A 14,103-nucleotide genomic window follows, 5' to 3' on the forward strand; every position below is an offset into this window, starting at 1 on the left:
CCGCCGCAAGCGGCGGGCTCGTGAGCGCGCTGCCTCCTGGACCGTGCCGGGACCTTAGGACGCGGGTAAGGGCAAGGCCGGAGAGGCGTGGCCGCTTCCCAGCTCCTTAGCGACTTCGGCGCTTCTGTTCCAGCAGCTCTGACTATTCGGACCCTCAGCGCAGAGCGCGAGGCAGTCACCTCGTTGCTCCGTGGAGCTGACTGCGTTCTGAGGTAAGCTGAGGCCCCTCCCTGTGAGACTGCGTCCGTGCTGATGACGTCACTTTTGCATGACGTCAGTGGTCCGTGTCCTAACGTCTGGCCAGGGCTCGGCGGGGCACTGAGGGGCGGGGCGAGGTGAGACTCGGGCCTGGAACTGTGCTGGCTCCCACAACAAGGTGTCTGCAGCTCTCATGTCTTTTAAACCAACTCCAGTAAAAGTGGTTTATAGATCAGAAGCCTCATATGGGTAAAGGTGTTATCTCACTCCTGTGTCTGATTTTCTCCCAAACACACTTGGTGGGTAGTTCTGCCCCGTGTCCCATTCTAGTCTTACTGGGTTCGTGCTCATGAAAACGGTTTCCGAGCAGAGCTGCTCCTAGGCTTGGCCGTCCTACCCACACTATATTAGGCTTTCTTAAAAAGTTCTCAGAATGCAGGCTAAATTAATGTAGCTTCTGTTGAAGAATCTGAGTTGATGCACTTTGTCATTCAAATGAATTACAAATTCCTCTGACATTTAAGAAACTCCATAAATCCAGCTCATAGGTATGTCCACTACTTGAAACACTGCCCACTGCTCGCTTAGGTAATTTTTACCTTTCTCTTTCCTTGTATATGCTTATTTTTATGCTATTTAATCGTACTGTATTTAATCACATGTATTTACATGTCTCTTTCCCTTACTAAGTGGTGAACTCCCCAAAGCAGAGTCTAGAGTTCATTCACCTTTATAATCCTTTCATCATGGATGGCCCAATGATGTTTGTTGGATCGTATACCTGTTCCTTGTCCTCATTAATATAATTGGGTAAAATCAACTCTGTTGACTGTGATACAAGGCAGAATTTTGTATGTTATAAAGGTGAAAAAGGAGGCAGAAATTACATCGTTTTGGAAGAATCAGGGAGGCTTCCTGGAGGAGAATGTGATGGTTCTTGATGAATGTGTAGAAGTCAGTAATCAGAAAAGATGTAGTACTAGCACCAAAACCGACAGTGAAAGAACATACTCAAGTAATATAAGAATTCCTTAGATAGTAAAGGTGGCATCATAAATCAGTGGGGAAAGGAAAACTTATTCAATTTTATTCAATTATTAGTGAAGGAGACGTGATTATGGAGGAAAAAAGACTTTTACTCTGTATTCTGCAACAAAAAATAATTCTATGTGTAAAAAACAAAACCATAAACAAACTAGAAAGAAATACAAGTGAAAATTTCATTGATCTAGAAGTAGAGAAGAATCTAATTACAAAAGAATTGTAGGAAATTACAAAGGAAGAGATTGACTTGACTAAAAATTTCAAGAAAACACAATACCAACCTGGGGGAGAAATATTTGTAATGTATGTGAGATAAAGATTTGATGTGCTTAACTTATCAGGGTCTAGTAATCATAGAAGTGCAGATTAAACTATTGTCTTTTTCACCTATCAGATTTTTTAAAAGCCTTTGTTTGAGTGCTGGTAAATATGCAGTGACTCTCTTTTTATTCACTGCAGATGGGAGTATAACTTGATATGACCTTCCTGGAAAACATTTGGCAACATATATATATATATTTTTTTCTTTATTCTTATTTTTTATTGAGGTGTAGTCAATTTACAATGTGAGTTTCAGGTATACAGCAAAGCGATTTAGTTATACATATACATACATATATATTTTCAGTTTCTTTTCCATTACAACTCATTACAAGAAATTGAATATAGTTCCTTGTTCTATACAGTAAGCCCTTGCTGTTTATCTATTTTATATATAGTAATGTATATCTGTTAATCCCAAACTCCTAATCTATCCCTCCCTTCCCTTTCCCCCTAGTAACCACAGTTTGTTTTCTATGTCCCTGAGTCTATTTCTGGTTTGTAAATAAAATTTGTATTTAAACGACATTATATAATAATTTATCTTTCTCTGTCAGACTTACTTCAGTTCATATGATAATCTCTAGGTCCATCTATGCTGCAAATGGCATTATTTACTCTTTTTTATGGCTGAGTAGTATTCCATTGTGTATATATACCACATCTTTATCCAGTCATCTGTCAATAGACTTCTAGATTGTTTCCATGCCTTGGCTATTGCAAGTAGTGCTGCTGTGAACATTGGGGTGCATGTGTCTTTTCAAATTATAGTTTTCTCCAGATATATGCTCAGGAGTGGGATTGCTGAATCACATGGTAAATCTATTTTTAGTTTTTAAAGGAAGCTCTGTCCTACATAGCGGCTGCACCAATTTATATTCCCAGCGGCAGTGTAGGAGGGTTCCCTTTTGTCCACACCCGCTCCAGCATTTATTGTTTATAGACTTTTGAATGATGGCCATTCTGACTGGTGAGAGGCGATACCTCATAGTTTTGATTTGCATTTCTCTCATAATTAGCAAAACGGAGCATCTTTTCATGTGCTTGTTGGCCATCTGGATATCTCCTTTGAAGAAATGTCAATTTAGGTCTTCTGACCATTTTTTGATTGGGTTACTTGTTTTTTCTTTGTTTTTGTTTTAATACTAAGCTATGAGCTATTTGTATATTTTGGAAGTTAGTCCCTCATTGGTTGCATCATTTGCAAATATTTTCTTCTACTCTGTAGGTTGTCTTTTCGTTTTGTTGATGGTATCCTTAGCTGTGCAAAAGCTTTTAAGTTTAATTAGGTCTCATTTGTTTATTTTTGCTTTTATTTCCATTAGTCTTGGAGCTGGTTGGAAAAAATATTGCTGCAATTTATTCAGTGTTCTGTCTCTGTTTTCCTCTACGAGTTTTATAGTATCCGGTCTTACATTTAGGTCTTTAATCCATTTTTAGTTTATTTTTGTATATGGTGTTAGAGAATGTTCTAATTTCACTCTTTTACATGTAGCTGTCCAGTTTTCCCAGCACCACTTATTGAAGAGACTGTCTGTTCTCCATTGTAGATTCTTGGCAATATATATTAACATTAAATGAAAGTAGATGCACAGTGTCTAAAACACTGAGACAAAGTAGATGCTTAATAAATATTAGTACTACTTATAAATGTTACTATTATTGTTATTTTCATCATTAGCATCATCATATCTTTTAATCACTGGAGCACCTAGAATAATAACTTGAAAAATTATTAACTTTAATAATAGTCAGTTATTTTACCAGCAAAAGGGAGTTTATTCAGGAATAGCCAGAGGAATTGCAATTCAGGTTATGGAAACTATGGTTGACCACAGGCAAATCCACAGAACTTGGAAGGGAGCTTGCTTTTATAGGGAAAAGGGGGCCTTGGTAGGGGCTGTCGTAACTAAAGAGTTCACTGGAGGACACTGGGAGTCCAAAGTTTGGAGGCTTCTCATTGGTTGGGGTGCTACAGCCTCTGACTGGCTAGGCTATGGTTGGCCAGAAAGATGGTTTTCTTCATCCTGCTGGATAGTGAGTAGGCAATACCTTCCTGTGGGAAGGATGTGGGGGTATGTCTCTTCCAGTCTGGGCTAACTGATGATGTATGGCTGTGAGAGCTCCCCCTGTAGGCATGTTCTGACTCTGATTTACCTCATGTTTCTCTAATTCCACAAACTTAATTGATATTTGTTAATAAATTTGATTGGCTGATTATCCTTGTCTCATAAGAATTTTATAGGAAAAGATACTGAGTTAATGACATGACAAGCTGTTTAAACATTGCTGTTGTAAAGATAGAGGTTACTTTAAATGATCATCTGGTTCAGCCCATAAGTAGGGCACTTTGGACAGTAGCAATAAATGTTTTCCTTGATGATATGTTGGCCATCTATTGCTGCTTATCAAATGACCCCAAGACTTAGTGGATTAAAACAATAAAAAAATCATGTATTTTCTCTCACAATTTCTGTAAGTCAGGAATTCAGGCGTGGCTCAATTGAGCATTTCTGTCTCAGTGTTTCCCAAGGTGGCTGTCAGATGTTGGCTAGGGATGTGGTCTTCTGAAGACTCTTTGGAGCTGGAGAAGCTGCTTTCAGGGTGGCTCTCTCACATGTCCAGTGGGCTGGCAGAGGCTGCTGGCCACACATGGATCTCTCCAGGGGATGACTTGAGTGTCCTCCCCACTGTATGACTACTGGCTTATCTTGGAGCAGGTGATCAATCTGATAGACCAGAGCAGAAGCTGCAGTGCTTTTTATGACGTAGCCTTGGAAGTCGCACATACCTCTGCCATATTCAGGGCCATCCTTTATTGAATTTAGGTAGACTAGGGACAGGCGTGAATGCTAGGAAGTAAGGTTCAATGGAGGCTATCCTGGAAGCTGGCTACCACAGATGATGGTGACATTTCCAGCTTGGAGAATTATCTGTCTTCTTAAAAATGTCTGAGGATGGAATATTGCTTAAGAAGTTGTTTCTTCATTTCAGCCCTAATCCCTCCTATTAAGTCTGGAAAAACAGTTCTGCTCAAGACCATTGATTTGATACTGCTCTTTATAGGTTCTTCAAGATATCCTTAGTGATAGTGTCAGTGACGAAACCATTTTAGTGATAACAACCCATTTTGAGGGCAAAATGATATTAAAAACAGGCAAGGTACTTATTCATTCATTTATTCAAGCATCCATTTTTTTCATTCATTTGATAAACAGTTGACTAAATTTTACGTCTGGTCGAAAGACACATAAAGCAATGTATTCCCCAAATAATTTTGCAATTTAATGATTATGCCAGTTAAGTCCTACCCCAGTTTTTTTGTATTTGGGCTTACTCCCTTTTTGCTGATATATTTTCTTGACATTTTACTAACATAATAATAAAACTATCATTGATTTAGCACTTACTGTGTGCCGGGTGCTTTACATATCACTAATCTTCCAGCAAATCTTCAAGGTAGCTGTAGTTATCACCATCTGATTATGGAGAAGTTAAGTAATTTGTCCAAAGTACAGCCAGTACCTGGCAGAGTGAGATGCAGACCGAGATCTGTCTTTCTTTTCTCCACAAACATGACTGCTGTTAGTGAGTTTTCCCCTTTAGATATGCCTCCCACCTGAGAGGTAAGAGACTTCCACATTATTATCAGGCATTCTCAAATTGTTCTGCAGTTGCCTCCCCTTTTATATTGACAATATGGTTGAAAGATATGATTTCAGTGAGAAGTCTTTTTTTTAGCCTACCAGAGGGAACCAGATATTTGATATGGAACAACCCCTTTCATTTTCTCTTCAGATTGTTTACTAAAAAATACCGTACAATTAGCAATACATTATGTAGCTGTTTAGCACCTAACTTTCATCTAAATTACTTACCCTGTTGTATGAAACAAAAGTCTGATGGAAAACAGCAACCCTTTTTTTTCTTAACACTTAATTAACTGTTCCCATTTTGTTTTTCCTACGCATGTAAATTTAATGTGATTTTGAAATCAAGAGTAGATTATACAGGGTAGTGAGTTGAGGAAATAATCCAAACTTCAAGAGAGAAAGAATATTCTGGATCTCTTTTCTATATCAGCATTGGTATAGAGCCGAATTGTCGAATATGGTGGCTGCCAGCAACATGCAGCTATTTTACATTTAAACAAATTGAAACGAAATAAAATTTGAAATTAGGGTCTTCATGTGCTCTAGCCACATTTCAAATGCTCAGCAGCCACCTATGGCTAGCGGCTAACATATTGGAAGCACAGATACTTAAATTTCCATCATCACACAGAGTTCTGTTGGACATGCTAGAAAGAAACAATGTCATAAGAAAGAGCTTCACAGATTAAAACTAAGCCAAAAGGAACAGAAAGTTCTGTTATTGTTTGAAGCCTATTTCATACTCTCTTGACAATATCCACATTTATGTGTTCTCTTTAAAATGTTACATATGTGTGTGTGTGTGTGTACACACACACACAAAATATAGCTAAATTTATTGAGTACTTAATAAATTCCAGGAATTGTGCCAAGTGCTTTACATGATTTAACTCATTTTATCCTTAGAACAATGCTATGTTTGCTGTGGAAAATATTTTTCAAAAGAGAGAAAACCAACCTTAATCCCCAAACCCAAAGATAATCACTGTTGACTTTCTGGTGGATGCTGTGGTGTGCTGCCCAGATCCCAAAACACAGCTGCCAGGAATGTTGGCTGCTGGTGACTCACAGTTGAATTCTTCTCCAGAATTGCCTTCTGTGAAGGAAACTGCCTCATGCTAGGTTCTGTCTCCTCCCTGGGAACAGCCCAAATCCCATGACTGGTCACTTGTGGAGGTACAAAGAGACAGTCCCTCAACTGGGACAGTCTGGGACATCCAGCTTCCCATGGGACCAGTTAAAGTCTCTGTGGCACCTGCCCTGCTCTGCCCACCCTGCCTCCCTCACAGCTACTGTTCCCGAGAGCACTCTGCACTAAGCCACCTGCATGCAGAGCTCTGCCTCAGAGTCTATTTCATGGAAAACCCAACCTCAGTCAACATTTTCAGCATATAAGTTCCAGTTTTTTCTTTCTGCATGTATCAATTTAACTTCTAAAAGATCTGTCTAAACTTAATTCACCCCAACAAATTTGATGTTTTCTTGTCTATTGTTTTATGTGTTGATTTTTTAGTTGATAACATTTTATGAATAATTTTGCATGCAACTAAGTATATTTCTATACTACAATTTTTTAACAGCTCCCTGAGATTCAAATGGCACATCATAACTCAGTCAATCTTGTGTTCTCAAATATTTTGGTGTTTCCTGGTTTTTGCTGTGGCAGACCCCCAGATTGGCAGACCAATATCCATTCCCAACTTCTCTCTCACTTGCCTGCCTCCGGAATGGGAAAACCCAAGTATTTTGTTTTCCTAGCCTTGCTTATCCCTAGGAGTGGTGTAAGTTCCAGCCTTCTAGAAGTAAGGTGAAGATTTCTGAGGTTGAGGGGGAAGTTCCAGGAAACCTTTTGCCTTCCAAATAAAATGGGACAGCCGAAACTGGTATCATCTCTAACCTATTCTCTCTGCTTTGTGAGGAATAAGATGTCTGGAGCTGTGACAGCCATCTTTCATCCATGAAGAAAAGGTCAAGAAAATGAAAGGCTTTTGGCCTTGAGATTGTTGAACATTTAAACCAATGGTAGCAACTACCAATCTCTGGATTTCTTGTTATGATGAGGGAAAAACTATTTTTTAACCTACTTATGTTTGAGTTTTCTGTTATTTACAGTTGAAATCACTTATAAATGTCATTATCCTTGGATATTCATGATTAGAAGTAATGCAGTGTTAAACATCATTGTATGTGAACATTTGAATAGCAACAGCTAACCATAAAAATCAGGGAAGAAGAGAATTAGGATCCTGCATTTCCAATGTTTCTTCTTCTTGACCGTATGCAGCTCTGTCCTTAACTGTTCCATTTTCCTTTTCTTGTGGGGACTAGAAAAATAATGCACATAAGGCTTCCTGAATTCTTCTAAAAGGCAATACTAGTTAGAAAAAGAAATAGACCTTTTATAAATCAGAATCTTACTTCTTCAGGTAGGATATGTTGGCAAATAGATCATGCCACAGTGTTCACACTCACTAATACAGAATAGCAAGGTTTCCTTTTTTTGGAGCAAGTAGTACGTGAACTGGGTTGTATTTTAGACTAAGTCATGCCTTAATTCGCTGTATATTTGACTGGAAATCATTAATGTCTCTAGGGTTGGGATATTTTATCCCCTGAGGATAAATATGGAGAATCAGAGAAGCTGAACTGAACTACCATTTGAAGTAGAAGGGAGCAGTGCTAAATTGGAAAACAGATGTGAGAATTATGTTTGATTTCATCTTTCTAGTGGCAGGCCCTTGACAATGCAAAACCTGAATCTGGTGAGTCAATGTCTATGACCCCCACTTACCAAGGCTTGAGGCCGTTTCTAATTTGGCAGCCCCAGAGACCTCAGGGTGGTTGGTTCTGGTGCAAACTAAAGCATGGGGATACATTTCCATATTGTAGGGAATCAGAGTATCTAAGACCTGAAGTGTCCAAGATAGAGATGCTCTGGCTCATTCCTACTGATATCTTTAGGATGGAAGATGGCTCCAGATCTGGCCAGACTGTCACCACATTGCTCCAGACTGGACTAAACTAGACTGCCATAAGCAACAGAGTGAAAAAGCAGCCTAAGGAAATCATGTGTCTGATGAGGAGATAACATTCAGAATATATCAGGAACTTCTACAACTCAACAACAACAACAAATATAATCCAATTTATAAGTGGGCAAATAAGATATACAAATGGCCAACAAAACATATGAAAAGATGCTCTGTATCACTAATGATTAGTGAGGTGCAAATCTGACCATAATGAGATATCATTCACATTCGTTAGAATGGCTACTACAAAAAACAAAACAAAACAAAATAATAAGAGTTGGCGAGGATGTGGAGAAATTGGAATCCTTATGCCCTGTTGGTAGGAACATAAAATGGTGTGGCCCCCATGGAAAACAGGGTAATGGTTCCTCAAAAAATTAAAAATACCTTGAGCTAGGGCCGCGGGCGCCGGAAGCCAGAGTCCGGCCCCCCGAGGCGGAGCGGCCGCCATGGCCAAGTACCTGGCCCAGATCATTGTGATGGGCATGCAGGTGGTGGGCAGGGCCTTCGCCCGAGCCCTGCGACAGGAGTTTGCAGCCAGCCAGACAGCAGCTGACCCCCGAGGCCGCGCCGGACGCCAGTCTGCAGCTGCCTCCAACCTCTCTGGCCTCAGCCTCTGGGAGGCACAGCAGATTCTCAACGTCTCCAAGCTGAGCCCCAAGGAGATCCAGAAGAACTACAAACACCTGTTCAAGGTGAACAATAAATCCGTGGATGGCTCCTTCTACCAGCAGTCAAAGGTAGTCCGAGTGAAGGAGCGCCTTGATGAGTAACTCAGGATCCAGGCCCAGGAGGACAGAGAGAAAGAGCAGACGCCCTCCCATTTGGCTTCTTCCACCCTACCCTGCCCGTTGCCTCTAATTTGTAGCTCGATGATAAATGTCTTTTCCGCATTAAAAAAAAAATTAAAAATAGAACTACCATATGATCCAGTAATCCCACTTCTAGGTATATATCCAAAAGAACTGAAAAGATCTCAAAGAGATATATACACATCCATGCTCATAACAGCATTATTCACAGTAGCCAGGAGGTGGAATTAACCTAAGTGTCCATAAACAGATGAATGGATAAAGAAAATGTGATACAGGCATACAAGTGAACATTTTTCAGCCTTGGGGGTGGGGGGAGGGAATCCTGTCACTTGCTACAGCATGGACCATGAGGACATTTTGCTAAGGAAAATAGGCCAGTTAGGAAAAGACAAATACTGCATAATTCCACTTATGTGAGGTGTCCAGAGCAGTCAGATTTATAGAGGCAGAAAGTACAATGGTGGTTGCCAGTGGCTGGGAGAGAGGAATGGGGAATTATTATTTAAGGAGTATAGAGTTTCAGTTTGGGGAAATTAAAATGTTCTGGAGATTGTTGCACACCAGTGTGAATGTACTTAACACTTGGTGTTAAGGAGGGGAAGGAAGAGGAGATCAAGATCATAAGTGTCCCACAATGCTTAAAATACTTACTATCTTGGCCCATGACAGAAGAAGTTTGCTGACCCCTGCAAATAATATTGCTCGTGCACATTTTGCATTTTTGTATTTTGTTGGCGTATTCGGTGTAAGAAATAGGAACCACTCACACTATTTTAAGCAATGAGGGATTTAATACAGGATATCAGGAGCTTACAAAGTTATTGGAAAGGCTAAAGGAATAAAGTGGGGTTTCCAGGAATGAGTTCTAAGACAAGACTGCTGGACTGGTCTGCCAGGGAAGCTGCTACCTCTGCAGTTAATCAGGAAGATGGGGAGTCAGGGAACTCCACTGGTACTGTTGAGTTCAAAGACAGACCATTGTAGCTGTTATCTAAGGATCAGGAAGGAAGGGTGGAGAATGCATGCGTAGCATGCATAGGATCCTGGGTTCTATCCACTGTACCTCCATTTGAAAAAAACAAAAAACCCCACAAAGATCAGGAAGCCGCCGCTGCTCATGTGACTACCTCTCAACGCCCATGGAGTTAGCACCTAGACACTGAAATGATTGCTGCAGAAAAGCCCAGCGTACCCACGGCTGAGTTTGCCAGCAGAAACAAAGCAGATGGCTCCAGCCTGCCGTCCATCTCCCAAGTGCTTCTAATTGGCAGAACAGAACCCTAACTGCAGGGAGATGAGCGAGGTGTGGCTTTTAACCTGCAGGATAAGAAAGCACACTAGAGGTTCGGAATGGATGCTGAGAGCCAGTTCAGAGTACCTACCACAGCTGGATTGTGGCTTTAGGCTTTTCCCAATTCTTTTCATCTTTGTCCAGCTCCTTTTTCTCTTATTTGAGAACACTTCTCTGACACTCCCTTCCCTACCTCCACCCTTACTGGATGGGATGCCCTTCTGTGAGCTTCCATTAGCTCTTAGCTCTAGCTCTGCAATGTGTATATCACTCCCTATCAAAACATCCTGGTTTCTTCCTCCACTAGACTACAAGCTCCTTGAAAGCTGAAGCTTGGTGTATATTTGTTGAGAATAATAAACAGTTCCTATAATACAACATCCCAAATAGCATTTATTTTCCTATTTTCTTTGTTCCATACTTTTGTGTTCTGGTATCTGTATAGGGTGAAAGCTAAAAAAAAAAAAAAAAGTTAACGTTCTGGATTTCCTTTTAGCGAAGCAAAGAGAAGTACTGATACCCTGTATGTGTGTATCCTTGTTTGACTCTGTATACCTACATAGGTTAATAAATCCTGTGAAACAGCTAGTGTTTGAACATACTCAGGTGACAGGTATATACCCATTAGGTAGATACTATTTTTATTCCCATTTTATAGATGAAGAAAGTAGGGTGTAGAGAAGATAAGTAGCTCTTCTGCAGTTACACAGGAAGTGGCAGACCTGGAACTCACATCCAGCTCTGGCTAATACCAGAATCCATCCTCTCAACCACTATCATTGTGGTGATGATTGTGATAATGATGTCAGCTGATGGTTGCACACATTATGCTAAGCATTTGATATGTGTCATCTTGAGCTGTTTATTTCCTTGGATCGAATTGATGCTTAAAGGTTGTTACAATGTGGTAAGGTAGAGAGAGCTCTTGATATCTGTGGTTTCTTCCTGGCTCTGCCACTCATTCACTGTGTGACCTCAGGTAAATTCCTAACCCTTCTGGACTCCAGTTTTCTCCTCTGCAGATCAGTGAATAATCTTTAAAATACTTCTAGTTCTGAAATCCCAGAACTCTGTGAATAAACTCTACCTTGTTTTTCATTCCATAATTATTACTTCTGCATAGTAAAACTTTTCTCACCCTCTGAATTCTAAGCTCCTGTAGGATTTCAGTTTTGTTTTATTGTTTTTTTTACATCTTCCATGGTACTTAGTCCAGTGCTCTGCATAGTACACAACAGGCTCATAAGAGGTGTACATATAGTATATACATATATACTTCCAAAGGGAAGTATCCATCTTCACAAGAAACTGTACTTACTGACAGATGTTACTTTCTTTTGGGGGTGACATTCAGATGTAACTTGGGGCTGCCTGGAGAGAAATCAGTACTGAACACCTTTGGAAACATTCCTTTTGTCAGAGATAAGATCCTTATCCTTAAAGCAGAGCTGTGGTCACCCCCCAGTTGTCGACTCCTGTGACTGAATGTGGAAAGGTTTCTCTTATGAAAATTGTGTTGCGTGCATATAAAAGGGTCTTGGCTTGTGAATACTGCCAGACCCAGAAGGGAGTTTTCTATGGGGGACCCGTTTTTATTCTGCTCCCTGTCTCTTATAGGGCAATCAGAAAATCACAAATCATTCTGTAGTTTTTCTCAATCTTTTGAGGAATCACTTCTTTAGAAAATGAAGTTTAAAAAGAAAAAAGGAACTACAATTCTCTCCAAGTGTATGAATGACTTGTGCACAATGCAGAATGTTTCTGAAACTTTGACTTTACATCGGTAGTTCAGCCATTCTCAAGAAAAACAGTTATAAATACAGATTAAATAAGAGAATTCAGATTGAATTTAGCTATTTAATTTAATATAACTATTAAAAATAGCTACATTTAGCTGCTATTTTACATTCTAGGGGAATGGCAAAATTCACCTCTGGGGTATGTGGAGATTTTGTTTGAGGAGAGGAAAAAAATAGATGGGCCTTTTGGGATTGTGAGTTAGTTCACATGGAGGACGGTTTGACTCTGAGAATTACACTGCTTGGAATAATAAAATTACAGTGATTTGGACGTGAGAACTCGGAAAAGAGCTGGAGTAGAAGGAACGCTGAGCAAAGTGGCACCAGGCAGGTCCTGCGAAGAAAATATAGTGAGAAATTCCCTATGTTGAAAATGGCCCTAGAACTTTTATGTACTTACATCTCCTGTCCTGTGCTATAGTGTAGTCCTTCCTCTAATTCCCAGACTTTCAGTAAAAGTCTTTTATAAACTACCACTTATATGTAATGGTGCTTGGGGAATGGATGAGAAGGGGACAGTGGTCACAACAGGATGAGGTGGGGCAAAGAGGAGATAACAGCCACTAAAGAGACAAAAGCAGGAGTTTAGAGATGATCAAGAATTCCTTCTTAACCTTGGGGGAACCGTGGGGAATTAAAGGATCAGGTCAACTGAGAAGCATGGGACACTGAGGTCATTCCAGACGACACATGAAGGGTTAAAGCCTGATTCCCACTCAGTGGGAAAACCCCCAAGTTGAGCAGGGTCAGCGTGGATGGGTCCACATGCTCTTTGAGGACTTAAATACAGAGAATTCATAGAGAAAATTGCAGACTGATATTAAGAACCATTCATCTCAGTGCAGAAACTGCATATTTAACAATAACAACCAAACAGAACTCTGTAACCTGTTCGTATGTGGATCTGTGCATTTCTTAGTAACTGTCACCATGGTAGCAAGGCAGTTTGACAAGGGTGCCTTCTAAGCACAGTACATACAAAGGAGAGAGAAGAGCTAATCGTGTCCTGTCTTATACCTTGTTTAACTGTGTTGATCCTGTGTCTCTGACTGTTAGCCTCTGACGCTGCTCTTCCTGATAGCATCAAGCACAGCGCTAGGAATATATTAGGCACTATGACATGTATACTGATTGACTGAATTGAGTAAATGGCGTTTCTGCTCTATCTTTCTTTCTAAACTATAGAGAGAGTCACCTAGCAGAAATGTGATATAAAAAATGACTTCTGCATGTTGTCTAGGGGATCAAAACTAGGCCATTTGCCTGCTTGGCTGGCCTAACACGGATTTCAGGTTGAGAGGGTGAAAGGACAGAGGCTGGGGACTCTGAGACACTGTATTATTAGAAGACTAACAGGTGAGTGGTAAGTCGAATAATAAGTAAATTCACTTTCATCAGTGAGGTCATTCAAGGCCTAGAAGCTTTGTGTAGAGACTTTCTGCCCAGGCACAAGGACAGGTTTGGCAGCCGTTCCAGGCCCAAGTTAAAACCCCGAGGACAGGGAGTTCCACAGATTTAAGCTTCAAACTGAGAAAGCTTTTTAGGCCCCTGCCCCCACCTTTTACTCAATTGACACTCAGCTTGGGAAGCCTCCTTATTATAACAGCTCGAGTTAATGATAATCTTTTATTATAGCCTTTTCCCTAATATGTTCTTACGTTTTATTTTAACTGCCATCTATATAATTTCTCTGCATTTCATTTACTTCCATTTCTCTTTTTAATGTTTTGTTATTTCACATTTCTTTTTAAAAGCGTTTGAACGTAGACGTGCCCTCTTTATTTTAATAACCAGGGTACCCAAATCTGCCACTTTCAAGTCTGGCTTCCTGTAGTTTCAGCAAATCCTCAAAGTGTGCCACTTCCAGCTTATAGACTGATATCCAATCATGTTCAAGGCTGAAAACAGCTGCAGGAATTTGTCCTTAGAATTCTTTAGCAGTAGCTGCCA

The 14,103-nt window shown here is 40.2% G+C and overlaps 1 protein-coding gene and 1 pseudogene across 1 annotated transcript in view; both read left to right on the plus strand.

Moving 5' to 3' along the window:
- The first annotated feature begins 65 nt into the window (after positions 1-65).
- XPOT (exportin for tRNA) overlaps positions 66-14,103 on the plus strand; it is a 134,482-nt gene continuing 120,444 nt past the window's right edge. Inside the window, exon 1 of the mRNA XM_031683107.2 lies at positions 66-212. The gene's annotated coding sequence lies outside the window, so the exon portion shown is untranslated. The remainder of the gene's footprint in view (positions 213-14,103) is intronic.
- Positions 8,698-9,021, plus strand: LOC102530200 (mitochondrial import inner membrane translocase subunit TIM16 pseudogene; annotated as a pseudogene).

The sequence above is a fragment of the Vicugna pacos genome, chromosome 12, assembly GCF_048564905.1.
Source record: "Vicugna pacos chromosome 12, VicPac4, whole genome shotgun sequence".
Taxonomy (NCBI): Eukaryota; Metazoa; Chordata; class Mammalia; order Artiodactyla; family Camelidae; genus Vicugna; species Vicugna pacos.